We start from the raw sequence: 14825 nt of genomic DNA on the forward strand, positions 1-14825 counted from the left end.
AGAAAAATAGAAAAAGATTTTTAATTCATTAATACATACAAATATAAATAGATAAAGAACCAACTGAAGTCTTTAAATAAACAAACTTCAACAATGTGAAATGACTCGTTGTAGTTGTAGTTCACTCGACATGTTTCGCTCGCATTCGAGTTTCCTCAAGAGTTTTAGAACTAACTACAAAGTATCAAAAGAAATAAATGTCAAACAGTTGGTCAATGAAACAATATATATATAGCAAATACATTTGGATATAACAAAATATATTGAATACTTATGGATATATCAAGGTTAACAATGGATAATTTGAGCAAAATAACAATTTCAAATCTAATTATGCTTAGGCAGAAGAACTGGCGCAAAAAAATTACCACAACACGCACAATTGTAAAATCAATATCATCAAAGATGGAATACTTCAAAGATAGGGAAAGGCCAATCTAAATAGAGCCAGGTAATTTATTTCCCAGATGAATGTGACACTCTGTCCAAGAACCATAATCTTATAACCCTATAAGGTACAATAGCTATTGATTCAAGTTTTTTGAGTGCCAGTTATTCATCCTTGAGTAAATCCTCTAAACTTTACATTTTATTATAAACATACTATTATTGGCTTTTTTTAGATTATGGTTCTTGGACAGAGTGTCACATTCATCTGGGAAATACATTACCTGGCTCTATTTTGATTGGCCTTTCCCTATCTGAAGTATTCCATCTTTGATGATATTGATTTTACAATTGTGCGTGTTGTGGTAAGTTTTTTGCGCCAGTTCTTCTGCCTAAGCATAATTAGATTATTTTATTTTTTCTAAAAATTGGTGTCTTGTTACACTTCATTAGCACCGCTTCATAGTCCCAGGGTTTCTAGGTACCCATTCCCCTTCTTTTTTTTACTGTATAGCCGAGTTCAGGAAAGGTGAATCTACCATTAAGAAGTATTTACCCATACTTTTCAACCATCCTATTTATGCGCAAATTCTATCAAATGGCATCAAAACTTAGGGCCCCTACTATAGGTCGAACCCTGTCCCCAAGTTTATACACAAGTGCCCACCATCCTCCACATTGGTTGCAATTTAAGGGCTCATTCTGATGTGGAGCAAATAGCTGTCCATGCTGTTTGCATATTAAGAGCAGTTATTTGATTCATTCGATGACTACTCACAAAGAAACCAAGATAAAATCATTAATTAACTGCAATACCAGATATTTAGTGTACATTATTACATGTGAATTATACTCGTGCCAGTATGTTGATCGCACAACTCGCAGGTTAAGAGATTGATTTTGATCATACAAGGAGTAGAAAAAGTTACAGTTCCAAAAAGAGGCGGGACAAATTCAGAATCTTATGTAAAAAAGAAATACTCTGGATCTTCAACTTTAATACAGTGGAACCTCGGATTGTGAGTAACGCGCTTAACAAGCGTTTTGCAATACAAGCTTTTTTTTTTTTCAAAATCCTGACTCGGTTTGCGAGTGTTGTCTTGCAAAACAAGCAGGATTCAAGCATCTGCACTGAGGGGTGGTGTCTATACTGATGGGGGTCTATACAGGTGGGGGTCCGCACTGAGGGGGGAGGGGTGTCTATACAGATGGGGGGTCTGCACTGAGGGGGGTCTATACTGATGGGGGGGTCTGCACAGATGGGGAGGTCGGCACTGAGGGGGGTCTCTACTGATGGGGGGGTCAGCACTGAGGGCAGTGTCTATACTGATGGGGGGTCTATACTGATCGGGGTCTGCACTGAGTGGGGGGGTCTATACTGAGAAGGGTCTGCACTAAGTGGGGGGTCTATACTGAGGGGGGTCTGCACTGATGGGGGTCTATACTGATGGGGGTTTTGTACTGAGGGGGGGAGTCAGTACTTAGTGGGTCTATACTGAGGAAAGGGTGTCTGTAATAAGTGAGGGGGGTCTGTACTGAGGGGGAGGTCTATACTAAGGGATAGGGGTCTGTACTTAGTGAGGGTGTCTGTACTGAGGGGGGGGGTCTGTACTTAGTGGGGGGGGGGTCTATACAGAGGAAAGGTAGAACCAATCACTCAATGAGTGCGTATCCTCTAAATCGGACTTTAAATTGGGTCGCTGTTAACCTCTAAGTAAGTAATAAAGATCAAATTATTATAAATGTATTTTATTAGAAAAGCTTAAAATGATTATCTATCACAGATGTACAAAAAAACATGTAGTTAGGCAGGATGCACAGATAACAATGCGGTGATATGATTGTACACAATATAGTAACCAACTCTATCGTAATAAGTTGAACAATAAAAATCTATTGTTCTACTTATTACGATAGAGTTGGTTACTGTATTGTGTGCAATCATATCACCACATTGTTATCTGTGCATCCTGCCTAACTACATGTTTTTTGTACATCTGTGATAGATAATAAGTTTAACCTTTAACTAACTTTGCACATCTAGACTTTGCAATATTTGCCCACTCTTCTTTGCAGAACTGCTCAAGTTCAGGTAAATTTGATGGTGACTGTGGACTGCAGTCTTCAGGTCATTCCACAGATTTTCAATGGGGTTTAAGTCGGAGCTCTGACTAAGCCATGCAAGGCCACTCACTTTGTTCTCCTTTAAACACTGTGTGGTCATTTTTGCTTTGTGTCATGTTGGAAGGTAAACCTTCTTCCCATTGACAACTTTCTAGCAGAGGGCAGTAAATTTTCCTCAAGAAGTTGATGGTATTTTGCTTCATTAATTTTTCTTCAATCCTGGCAAGTGCTCCAGTCCCAGCTGCATATAAACACTCCCATAACAGGATATTACCACCTCCATGCTTTACTGTAGAAATGGTGTTATATGGATGGTGAGCTGTATTGGATTTCTGCCAGACATATCGTTTGGTGTTGTGGCCAAATAATTAAATTTTTAATTTCTCATCTGAACATAATACATTTTTCCATGCGGCCTCAGAATCTTTAATGTGCGTTTAAGGTGGTCAGATGAGACTAAAATTGAATTGTATATGAGACATTGACACTTCTCAGTCCATATAAGTTTATCTTTACTTAAGACTTGGGTAGGCCAATACTTAGAACGCATAAAAACATATGGAATACGCACAGCGACATCTGCAACCTCAAAAATGTAAGGCCCCTTTCACACTGGGGCGGTGGGTGCGTCGGCGGTAAAGCGCTGCTATTTTTAGCCACGCTTTACCGTCAATTTCGCTGCGCTATTCGGCCGCTAGTGGGGAGCTTTTAACCCCCGCTAGCGATCGAAAAAGGCTTAAAACCACTCGCAAAAAGCCTGTGCAGCAGTGCTTTGCCGGCAGTATAGCCGCGGTGCCCATTCATTTCAATGGGCAGGAGCGGTATACACACTGCTCCTTCACAGCTCCAAAGCTGCTGCTAGCAGGTCTTTTTTACCGTCCTGCTAGCGCACCACTCCAGTATGAAAACCCTCGGGGCTTTCACATTGGAGAGATAGCATCGGCTCTTTCAGGGCGCTTTGCAGGTGCTATTTTTAGCATTATAGCGCCTGCAAAGCGCCGCAGTGTGAAGGGAGTCTTATTGTATTTGATTTGTATTATAGCGCTCACCCAGCAAGGGCCGCTAGTTTGTGTCCCAAGTTCTATTCCTGTTAGTGGGACAGCAGCCAGGAGAACAGCAGCTTCCACTCCTCAGGCTCAGGAAAAGGAGTTGCCTTTTTTTTTAAAGTTTATTGCAGATTAACTTTGATGGGGTTTAGGGAGGTCTGGGTTATTCCAGAACTCTAAATAGAAATTTGTGAGGACACTTTCCCCTTGGCAGCAGCTTCTGAACACAGTTCCTCATGCAATAGGACATCAAGTGGGCACAACTGGGTAAAGTAGTTATTCCTGTGCTACAGTGGAAACTATTAGGTAGATTCACAAAGAGTTAGGCCGGCTTATCAGTAGATAAGCCGTCCTAACTCTGAATCTACGCCGGCGTTTGTTTAAGTGTATTCTCAAACAGAGATACACTTAAACAAAGCCAAGATAGGCCGGCTTGCGCCGTTCTATCTTAGCTTGCAATGTTTCTGTTGGCCGTTAGATGGCGCTTCCATTGCGGCCGGCGTAGATTATGTAAATGAGGGGATACGCCGATTCACGAACGAACGCTAGGCCTACACCTTTTGCATTACGTCGTTTCCGTAAGGGATAGGCCGCCTAAAGTTATTCCACCTATGAGGTGGAATAACAATGTTAAGTATGGCCGCCGTTCCCGCCGCGAGGTTCAAATTTTTTACGTTGTTTGCGCAAGTCGTCCGCGAATCGGGATTTACGTCGTTTACGTCCGCGTCGAAATCAATAGGCCCGTACGGCGTACTTAGCCGCCCGGCGCATGCGCAGTACGCAAAAACGTCAAGAAACGTGAGGTCAAGCCTCATTTCCATACTACACGCCCCCCTCCTAGTAATTTGAATTAGGCGCCCTTACGCCCGTTCGGTTTAGGCTACGCCGCCGTAGATTAGCAGGTAAGTGGTTTGAAAATCACTACTAGCCTAGTTAATTTACAGCGGTGTAGCCTAAAAACACTAGGCTAGGCCAACCTAAAGTTAGTCCTCTGTATGTGAATCTACCTATATGTGTGCAGAGGGCAAAGGTGCGGCAACTACCGTATGGGCCAACCACTACCCACAGTGAGACATGGAAAAAATCAAGAGACGATATTGTGCTCCAATAGCATAGAATGGTGTAATTGGTAAAATGTATAAATAAACAAAATAGTATAATTGATAAATGAATGTGCAAATATGCAAATAGACTGACTGAAAGATAAAAATAAAATGCTAAGATAAGGTGCATCCAAAGGTGAACTGAATGAATGTGCAAACATAGCAGATAAGGTGACTCAGGTGCATAAATAAAATTACAACGTAAAGATAATAATATATGCAGTCGCCGAGGAAATCGCAGGATGGTGTTATGCTCCAATCAAAATGAATGACTGAACATAACTGATATACAACAATGATGGATGAATAAAACAGTGAACTAAATTAGAGTGCAAATAAATACAAATAGGTGACTGTATAATGGGAAGCACTGGTATATCATTCGCAATGTCCCAGGCCAGGCAAGCCTTATGCACTTTATGTGATCATTTATCACTTTATGTGATGAAAAAAAACGACACTTTCTGTGAAGTAAAAAATTACGTTTTTGAAACTTCAATTTTCAAAGACGAAGTTGCCTACACACCATCGTTTTCTCACAATGATCTTGCAAAGTGAGGTTACGTTCCACCACGTTTTACCATCGAAGCTTGCTTCATAAGTAGCTTCTGGGCATTCGTGGATGAAAAAACGTCTTAGAAAACTACGTTTTTTGCTACACACGGTCAATTTCTGTGAAGTAAAAAGTGCACTTTTGAAAAACGACACATAAAATTGAAGCATGCTTCAATTTTTTTGGTTGTTTTTTACAAGACATAAAACGACGTTTTCCCCCACACACAGTCAATTAAAGTGACGTTTTTAAAAACGTAATTTTTTTTCATCACATAAAGTGATGGTGTGTACGCGGCATTAGACTTAGCATAGAAGTGGTTAACACAGCAACAGTCGCTGAGATCCTTCCCTCTTGGGTCTGTACTCACAGTGTCCCCAAGGTTCCTCAGACTCCAGCAGGCAGACTCCTCTGTGAGACTTCCAGGGCAGGTCTTTAAATCCTTAAAGGATTTTTTCTTTAGCTAAATAGTTTCCTTTACCTTACTGCAGTACTGGTTTCATGTCCTCATTGCTCGTTTTTGCTTTGAAGTTGCTGTAAAACTGCTCTGATCTCCACACTTCCTGCTTGTCTGGCTCATTATAACCATCGTACTGGGAGTTTTTCACGGTGATCTAAGCTGTCATTACTGTGTGTCTAAAACTTAACAGAACCAATCAGATTAATTTTAAAAACAAAACACTGCCCTGGATTTGTTTGTTTTTGTTCTGTGGGTCTCTTTACTTCACATAAACATGAAACCAGTTTAAAAACGAAAGTGAAACTACAGGCACATTATATGATAGAATTTAATCTATTTTTAATCATTTTTAAAAGGAATCAGTTAACTTTTATGTCTCTATACCCTGTAAACAGTCATTTCAGCAAAAAAAAAATGTTCTTTAGTGATCCTTTAAGTACTTGTGGCTGGATAGGCACCCCAACTGAGCACACACTGGGACCTCAATGAACAGGTGACACTTTTTTGCATGTAGGTGGAGCCTTGCTATAATTAGGGGTGGGGCATTCATTAGTAGGCGTGACATATCATAATAGGAAAATGTGGTGCATAGAAAAATAGGCGTGGTTTACATGGAAAAGTGGGCGTGGCTTGGATATGTGTGGCTCAGAAGGGTGTGTGGTTAGAGTCTGAGATGAATGAGGGATGGAGGGAGAAAGAAAGAAAGGAAGACAGATGGAGAGAAAGAGAGAAAGAAAGAAAGAAAGAAAGGAGAGAAAGAGGGAGAGAAAGAAAGAAAGAAAGAAAGAAAGAAAGAAAGAAAGAAAGAAAGAAAGAAAGAGAGAAAGGGAGAAAGAGGGATGGAGGGACAGCAGGCCCAATTCCTACACCACAATAGCAATATGTGTGTAGCGCCTTGCTCCCAAAGATGGAGGCGCTGTTTCAAATTTAGGGGATGTCTGGGCCAATAGTTGGGCCCAGACCTGTTGAATTGTGTACAAATTTGCCTCTGTACCACCTGTGGTACTGCCTGGTAGTATTTTTCCCTTGTTGCCTGTGGGTGGCATTGCCACTTCAGGCCCATGTTGAAACACAGGTGTACCATGGTGTATTGGGTGTCCCTCCTTGGCAGCAGTACAGTGGGAGTGGTGACCCTGCTGTGAATGCTGGGAGGGGATACTTAAGGTGTAGACGCCATTTTTCGGGGTCCTTCGCCTTGTGGCCCTCCTGGCGCGAGGTGGGTGTGCGTGATCTCAGTCTAGGGACCACGCTGATCTGAGGCTGTAAAGTAGGCCCAGTTATCCTGGCTGGGGCCTATGCGTTGGAGGTGATCCTATGCTGTCTGTCCTGCGGGAGGAAGCCATTCAATGAAGGAAGCCTGGGGAGGACCTGTCCCGGAAAGGACCGAGCAGAAGGCCGGTACTTTGGGAGAGGCCTGGTAACTTCTTGAAGGATGCACCGTTAACCTACAATACCTTACAGTCCGCCGGATTGGCTTAAAGGCTCTTTGGCGGTAAGGCAAGAAGTTTGGGACTTTAAATCCTGTGGCAGAGATTCCTGAATATTCATTCCGTGTTCTTAAACGGTCTGTGGCAGAGACTGTTCCTATACTATCCGTGCATCATCCTGGCTGCTGGGCCATGTGAGAGGGGTCTATCTGGGTGAGCAATGCCCACTCAGGAGTGAGTGGTGAATATTGGAACTCAGAATACTATTGTGCATTCTGTGCCGCGCACCTGAACCTTCCCCCCTCTCTCTGTACTCTCTACTTCCTTCACAAGTTTATGCAGCAAAAATAAAACCTACAGTTGAAGGTTTTACATCTTATGTGGACATTCCAATTGCTACTGACATCTCTCCCTAGACAACGAACTTAGAGGTAACATGCAAACCCAAAATCTAAACCAGCAGCTCCTTCGGGGGTAGTGCTACATGTTGTTGTAATATTAATATATATGTGTAGGTATTTAAAATATTGTGTTATATGTATGGCATGGTATATCTGTGTTACATACAGGCATTCAAGATTACACATCAAAAGGTGTTTGCTGACCAAAAGGGTTAGTGGCCAAACACAGATCAAAGGAACAGCTGAAGACCCTTGGATGTGTTAATCTTGTCCAAGACTACCTGAGTGTGTGAGGTATGGCCTGTTAACCTCAAAGGGTAAATTTCTTACATACATAAGGAAGTATTAATTGATGGTAATTAGACTTGGGGAAGTATTCATTCAGGGAAACATTTGGTTGACCTGGAAGAACCATTCTCTCCAGTGTGAGACCAGCTTTTGAGGCAGTCAAGCTGGCATTCAAGCCCGGTATTGACTGAGAAATATGGCACATGTCTAGGAAGAGATTTGAATTATATACTGTGTTGGATTTGTATCATCTGTGGATTTTGGACTTTGTTCGTTATTGGAAGTTAATTAAAAATGCGTTCTCTGGAGAGCCTGTGTGTTGCTGCGGAACAACCTAATTTATAGTCATCATATAATATCTAAGATATCAATTATCTAAGAGGACTGGACACTATACCTTTTCTATATCACTACATTTATTCTATATGGGAAGATCCACCAAATGCACTACAATTAGATCACTACACATGTGTATTCCAGAATGTTTAACAAATCAGCAGATAAAGATACTCCTTACATCAGATATCCCCAGCGGAGCTCCTCCTTACATCAGGTGTCCCCAGCGGAGCCCCTCAAATGAAACAAGCAGAAATAGCAAACCAACCCAGCCTGTCACTTACTTTTGTCTCTGACCGCTCAGCACAAGTGGGTGCCCAGATGCCCGGATTACAGACAGTCCTCACATTGACAGATGTGCTGTGCAGAGTTGCAGATGTGTTGCTGACCCTTTGGACTGTTCTAAGGTTAATGATGCAGTTAAATATCAGTGGTACCTCATGCTTTCTAGCTTGGGACCGATCTGTTACACCTGCTAGCTTGGGACCGATCTGTTACATCTGCTAGTGAGTGCCGCTGTTGTCAGAGGGACCATGCTTTGGAGCCAAGGGACTTAGTGAGCCATGGCAGAAGATATCTGAGTGCCCTGTTTTCATGGCAGAGGATTTGTGTCACATTGCTCCACGGGGCGGAGGGTTTGGGGGAGGCTGAGGATCTCTTCCTGTTGTGTTCAGTGGAGAGGGGAGGGGTCTCCAATCCCTGCAGCTACTGAAGAGAGAAGCCTCTCCTCTCCACTGATCACAAGAGGAAACAATACTCGTGGCAACGGTGGTGGCCATCTTTGTGTAGTCCGCTGCCGTTTTTAGCCAAAAACATTTCCGATTTTCCTGGGACAAAAGCAAAATCCGGGGAAAATAATCGGGACAAGCATAATTCGGGACGAGGGTCCAAAATTCAGGATTGCCCCGGGGAAATCGGGACTGTTGGCAAGTATTCTGGCTGGAAACCTCTCCTTCAAAGAAAATAACTCAAAAGAAGTCAGAAGCACTGTGAGCTCCATCTCTCAGTCTGCTGCAAAAAGAGTATGCCAGCTTGTATTAAAACTGGCCACTCTGTATGTAACTTGTGACAGGCTGCGCACAGAGCCCCTTATCTCCAGATCCATAGGTGGCAGGAGACCCACATTTTGACCAGTGTTGGGGTCTCTGTGAGCCCAGGTTGCTGAGCTATGACCCTTGAAGCTCGATCAAAAAAAATCTATGTTCACGGCATTCTTGATCCCAAGACGCTGTTCTATGCGTCCATAAGGCCCTCTCTCTCCTCATTGGCTCACTGGCTGTGAATGACAGCAGTGGGAGCCAATCGGCTCCCATTGCTGTCTCGGCCAATGAGGAGGGAGAGTCCCAGGACAGCCGAGTCTATCGTGAACATCGTTTGGTCGCAGGGGGCTCAGGTAAGGATTAGGGGGCTGGAAGCGCCGCAGCACACAGGAGGTTTTTTACCGTCATGCTTGGAATGTATTTAGAACCACTTTAATGTTTACATATTGTTTATACCGTTCAAATATTGATTGTCTGAGTTTATATTAGGCATTTTTGTCATATTTCAATATGTCAGGAAAAAAATGTGCTCTGTCAGTAAATGTTCCAAAAAAAGTCATGGGGGGTCGGCAACAATGGCTCTAGGAAGTGTTGCTTTAGACCTAATGCTAAGCACCATGCAGCACAATAGGGGGAGGGAGAGAATGTGCATTATTTTACAAATCTTTTGGCAGATGACAGCACCTGTGAAGGATTATTATCTGTGTATCTGTCTTTTTGACTGGACTTATCATTTAACCTATAAATGCCGACACCTCTTGGCCCCTTAAGGGGTTTCTGATGGCAGGAGGCGGGACAGGGTTTATGATCATGTGACCGACATGATTCGCTGTCACAGCAGTCACATAATTGGAAAGTTCCCAATCGCAAGTAGTTGCGATTGTGAGCTCTCTGTTAGGCGCCGGTAACTGCACCGGGAGCGCACACAGTGTTCGCTCTCGGCACAGGTTTGTTTACATCTTGGTACGTAAATATGTGGCCTCTCAGCATCAATGCCCATCCGCCGAAAAGTTGTATATTTGTATACTGTCTGTGCAGCACAATAGGGGGAGGATGAGAATGTACATTATTTTACAAATCTTTCGGCAGGTGACACAGCACCTATGTAGGACTTTTATCTGTGTATCTGTCTGTTTGACTGAACTTGTCTTTTAATAAAGCAGGAATATGACTGGTATCTGCAGATAAGAGTTTTGAGAGATACATGTGGTTTGGAGTTCTTAAAGCAGGAACTATACAACTCTACATGTCCCACCACCATATCTTCTTTCCTCCAACTGCCACTTTGTGCAACTAGTCAATGTATTTCTTAAGAGTCCATACACTTCTCTTATATCTGTATAGTGGTTACCTAACAGTTTTAGATAACTGTAGCTTCCAAGTTGTGTGTGTATATACAGTATACACTATATTGTCAAAAGTATTGGGACACATGCCTTTACACGCACATGAACTTTAATGACATCCCAGTCTTAGTCCGTAGGGTTCAATATTGAGTTGGCCCACCCTTTGCAGCTATAACAGCTTCAACTCTTCTGGAAAGGCTGTCCACAAAGTTTAGGAGTGTGTCTATGGGAATGTTTGACCATTCTTCCAGAAGCGCATTTGTGAGGTTAGGCACTGATGTTGGGATGGCCTGGCTAACAGTCTCTGCTCTAACTCATTCCAAAGGTCAGGACTCTGTGCAGACCAGTCAAGATCCACCACTTCAAACTCGCTCATCCATGTCTTTTTGGACGTTGCTTTGTGCACTGGTGCGCAGCCATGTTTGAACAGGAAGGGACCATCCCCAAACTGTTCCCACAAAGTTGGGAGCTATAAATTTACCAAAATGTCTTGGTATGCTGACGCCTTAAGAGTTCCCTTCACTGGCCAAGCCCAACCACTGAAAAACAACCACACACCATAATCCACCAAATGATTTGGACCAGTACACAAAGCAAGGTCCATAAAGACATGGATAAGCGAGTTTGGAGTGGAGGAACCTGACCAACCTACACAGAGTCCTGACCTTAACCCGATAGAATACCTTTGGCATGAATTAAAATAGAGACTGCGAGCCAGACCTCATCGTCCAACATCAGTGCACTAAGTTGGAAAAAGGATCACCCCCTTTTGTCAGTATTTTGTTGAACCACCTTTTGCTTTAATTACAGCCTTTAGTCTGTTGGGATATGTCTCTACTAACTTTCCATATCTAGACTCTAGCAATATCTAGCAATATGTGCCCACTCTTCTTTGCAGAACTGCTCAAGGTCAGTTAAATCTGATGGTGACCGTTTGTGGACTGCAGTCTTCAAGTCATTCCACAGATTTTTAATGGGGTTTAAGTCGGAGCTCTGACTAAGCCATGCAAGGCCACTCACTTTTTTCTCATTCAACTACTGTGTGGTAATTTTTGCTGTGTGCTTTGTGTCATGTTGGAAGATAAACCTTCTTCCCATTGACAACTTTATGGCAGAGGGCAGCAGATTTTCCTCAAGAATTTGATGGTATTTTGCTCAATCCATTTTTATTTTATCCTGACAAGTGCTCCAGTCCCTGCTGCAGAGAAACATCCCCATAATGCCCTGTATACAGGATTACATTTTCCGTCGGGATAAACTAGATGGAATTCCGTTCAAGCTGGCTTGCATACACACAGTCACACCAAATTCCGACTGTCAAAAATGCGGTGACGTACAACACGTCTGACGGCACTATAAAGGGGAAGGTCAAACCCAACAGCGCCACCCTTTGGGCTGCTTTTGCTAATCTCGTGTTACCGCATGTTAGTTAAAGTTTGGTGAGAATTGGTTGCTCTAGTGCAGTGTTTCTCAATTCCAGTCCTCGGGCCCCCCCAACAGGTCAGGTTTTCAGGATTTCCCTCAGATGAAAAGGCTGTGGTGATTACTAAGGCAGTGAAACTGATCAAATCACCTGTGCAAAATAATGGAAATCCTGAAAACCTGACCTGTTGGGGGGGCCTGAGGACTGGAATTGAGAAACACTGCTCTAGTGGGACCAATTCTGTCATATGCCTCTGCTGCGGGAGATCCAGGAGAATAATCCTGATGGCTTCAGGAATTATCTCCAAATGTTGGACCCTGTTTTTCACCGTCTGTTGGCTTTGTTGTCCCTCTATATCACAAGGCAGGACACCATCATGCGACAGGCCATCACTGCCGAGCAGAGGCTAGTTGAGATACCTTTCTTTCATCATTCCCTAATTACCATCATTGTAATATGCTGTGAATGTCCCCTTTGTCCCCATGCATGCTGTAAGCTTTTAATGCTCCTTTTTTGGCCTAGATGCATATTTTCCTTCATGCTATCCTTGGCCCATACACACCTAGCCTAGTCACTTCCCAATGTATTTTGTCAGCTCCATTGTAGTGCTTTAAATACTCCTTAAAATAAATGTTATACTGATGTTGGCCAAGAATGTTTTTGTGTAATCTGCTTGCAATGTTATGTGCAAAAGTACTATTTTTTTTCTTTTTTGCTTCCACAGTTTCCTTCAACACCACAGAAATGGCAGACTGTGGCTTCCCAATTTGCAGAGAAGTGGGACTTCCCCAACTGCGGAGGGGCAATAGACAGAAAGCAGGTTCGCATCATGACACCACTCCATTCAGGGTCTTACTATTATAATTATAACATTTTTAATAGTATTGTGTTGATGGCGGTGAAATCTGCACTGTATGAGTTCCTCTATGTGGACGTGGGGAAGAATGGGCGGATGTCCGATGGGAGAGTCTTCGCAGGGACGGAGTTTGCCCAACGTCTCCAGACTGGTGGCCTGGCACTGCCACCTAATGAAGACAACGTTGAGGGCCTTCCGTTCTTTTTTTTTTTTGCTGATGAAGCTTTTAGACTGGGGCAACACCTGATCAGGCCATTCCGGCTGGGTTGTTGAGAATGCCTTCGGGATAATGGCCAGCCGGTTCCGCCTGTTTCTGACAGCCATCAACATGGCAGAATACAAACTCAACCATATTATCTTCAGCTGCTGCATACTGCACAACTTTTTATGGAAACATTCCACAAATTATGTTGCCACAGTTGGGTCTGAGGCCGGACTTTCTGGTAATCCCCTGACGGGCCTGGATACTAGCCATCCTGGCTTGCCCCCCCCCCAAAAGTGCCTGTGAAGTGCCCCAGAAATATTGTGATTATTTTACAGGTAGGCAGGCCATTCATATGCCAGACAATGTCTAAATTTTATTTTATTAATATAAAAAAAAAAATCTGATAAAATCTTGAATTGTCATTATTGCAAGTGTTTATTTTAGCTATCTCCTAGGTTCTCCTAGTGCACTTGTAGTGCCAAGTGGTTTTAGTAAATAACCCCCATTGTCACTGTAAACATCAAATTACTTTAAAACTGGTATTGAGCATTTAAAGAAGAAGCCACATATTGTTGATTAGAAAACAATTTTTACTCTGTGCACATTCACATGGGCGTTCTAAAATTTTTGGGTAAATTAAACATTAATTTTTTCCCAAGGTTTTACAATATTTTTTATTATTTCTTTGTATAAACATGCATGTTTCAAACCATAAAACATATACAATTCTGGAACTTACAAAGTAATTGTGCTGGGGCGTCAACGCTATGGTGGTGGTGCACTTTCACCACAGAACGAGGTAAAGGGCCAATCATAGCAAGCCTTTACCACGTGATCAGCCAATGACAGCTGATCACAGGATGTAAACACAAGTCAATCATCGGCTTTTCTCTCCTCGCGCTCACAGCCTGAACATGGCAGAATAATGGTTGATTTATCTCTGTTGTCTAATGACCTTTAACCACTTGACAACTGAGGACGTCATATGAAGTCCTCGACTTTGTGCAGTGATATCTGAATGATGCCTGCAGCTACAGGCATCATTCAGATATCACCGTCTTCAGCCGGTGATTCTCTGCGCGATAAGAACGATCAAAGCGGCAGATGGTCACCAGTCATCTCTATGACCGTCGGAGGCCTGGGAGCGATGTTATGACGTCACGCCCGGGTACCCGGAAGTAAACAAAGCCGCAATCACGGCTGTCGGCATGAGACCAGTGAATTTTTTTTTTCACGATCTCATGCTTGTAAGCCTGGAGGAGAGATGTGGGGTCTTATTGACCCCACATCTCTCCATAAAGAGGACCTGTCACAGGACCTGTCACAGTGATTCCTATTACAAGGGATGTTTACATTCCTTGTAATAGGAATAAAAGTGATCAAAAAAAGAAAAAGGTAAAAAAAAAAAGTGTAAAAAAAAAATGTAATTAAATATATATTTTTTTTAAACGCCCCTGTCCCCGGTAGCTTGCGCTCAGAAGCGAACACGCATGAACACACCGCTCCTAAAGCATCCCTTCCCATTGAAATCAATGGGAAGCACCTGCAAAGTGCCTTGGCAGCGGCGCTTTGTGGGCACTTTTAACCCTTTATTTGGCCACTAGCAGGGGTTAAAAGCACCCCTCTAGCACTCAAAAAACGCTGGTAAAGCGCCGCTAGTTCTAGCGGCGCTTTACCAGCGTTTTTCGGGTGCTGGCAGTGTGAAAGGGTATTTAGAGCACTCAGGCTTTCACATTGGGATTGCAGATGAGGCTTCTTTCCGGTGCTTTTTTTAACGCTAAAGTGCCTGAAAAACGCCCCAGTTTGAAATTTTGGATGTAAAATACAAAT

The 14825-nt window shown here is 43.0% G+C and overlaps 1 protein-coding gene across 5 annotated transcripts in view; it reads right to left on the reverse strand.

Moving 5' to 3' along the window:
* Window positions 1-14825, reverse strand: part of ANG (angiogenin) — an 89806-nt gene that overhangs the window by 45866 nt on the left and 29115 nt on the right. The window contains exon 1 of one of the 5 annotated variants that reach the window (XR_005743531.1): window positions 8410-8732. The exons of the other annotated variants lie outside the window; for them this stretch is intronic. The gene's annotated coding sequence lies outside the window, so the exon portion shown is untranslated. Of the gene's footprint in view, window positions 1-8409; window positions 8733-14825 lie in introns of those variants that run through there. 5 annotated transcript variants of the gene reach the window in all.

This window comes from Rana temporaria, chromosome 9 (assembly GCF_905171775.1).
Source record: "Rana temporaria chromosome 9, aRanTem1.1, whole genome shotgun sequence".
Classification (NCBI taxonomy): Eukaryota; Metazoa; Chordata; class Amphibia; order Anura; family Ranidae; genus Rana; species Rana temporaria.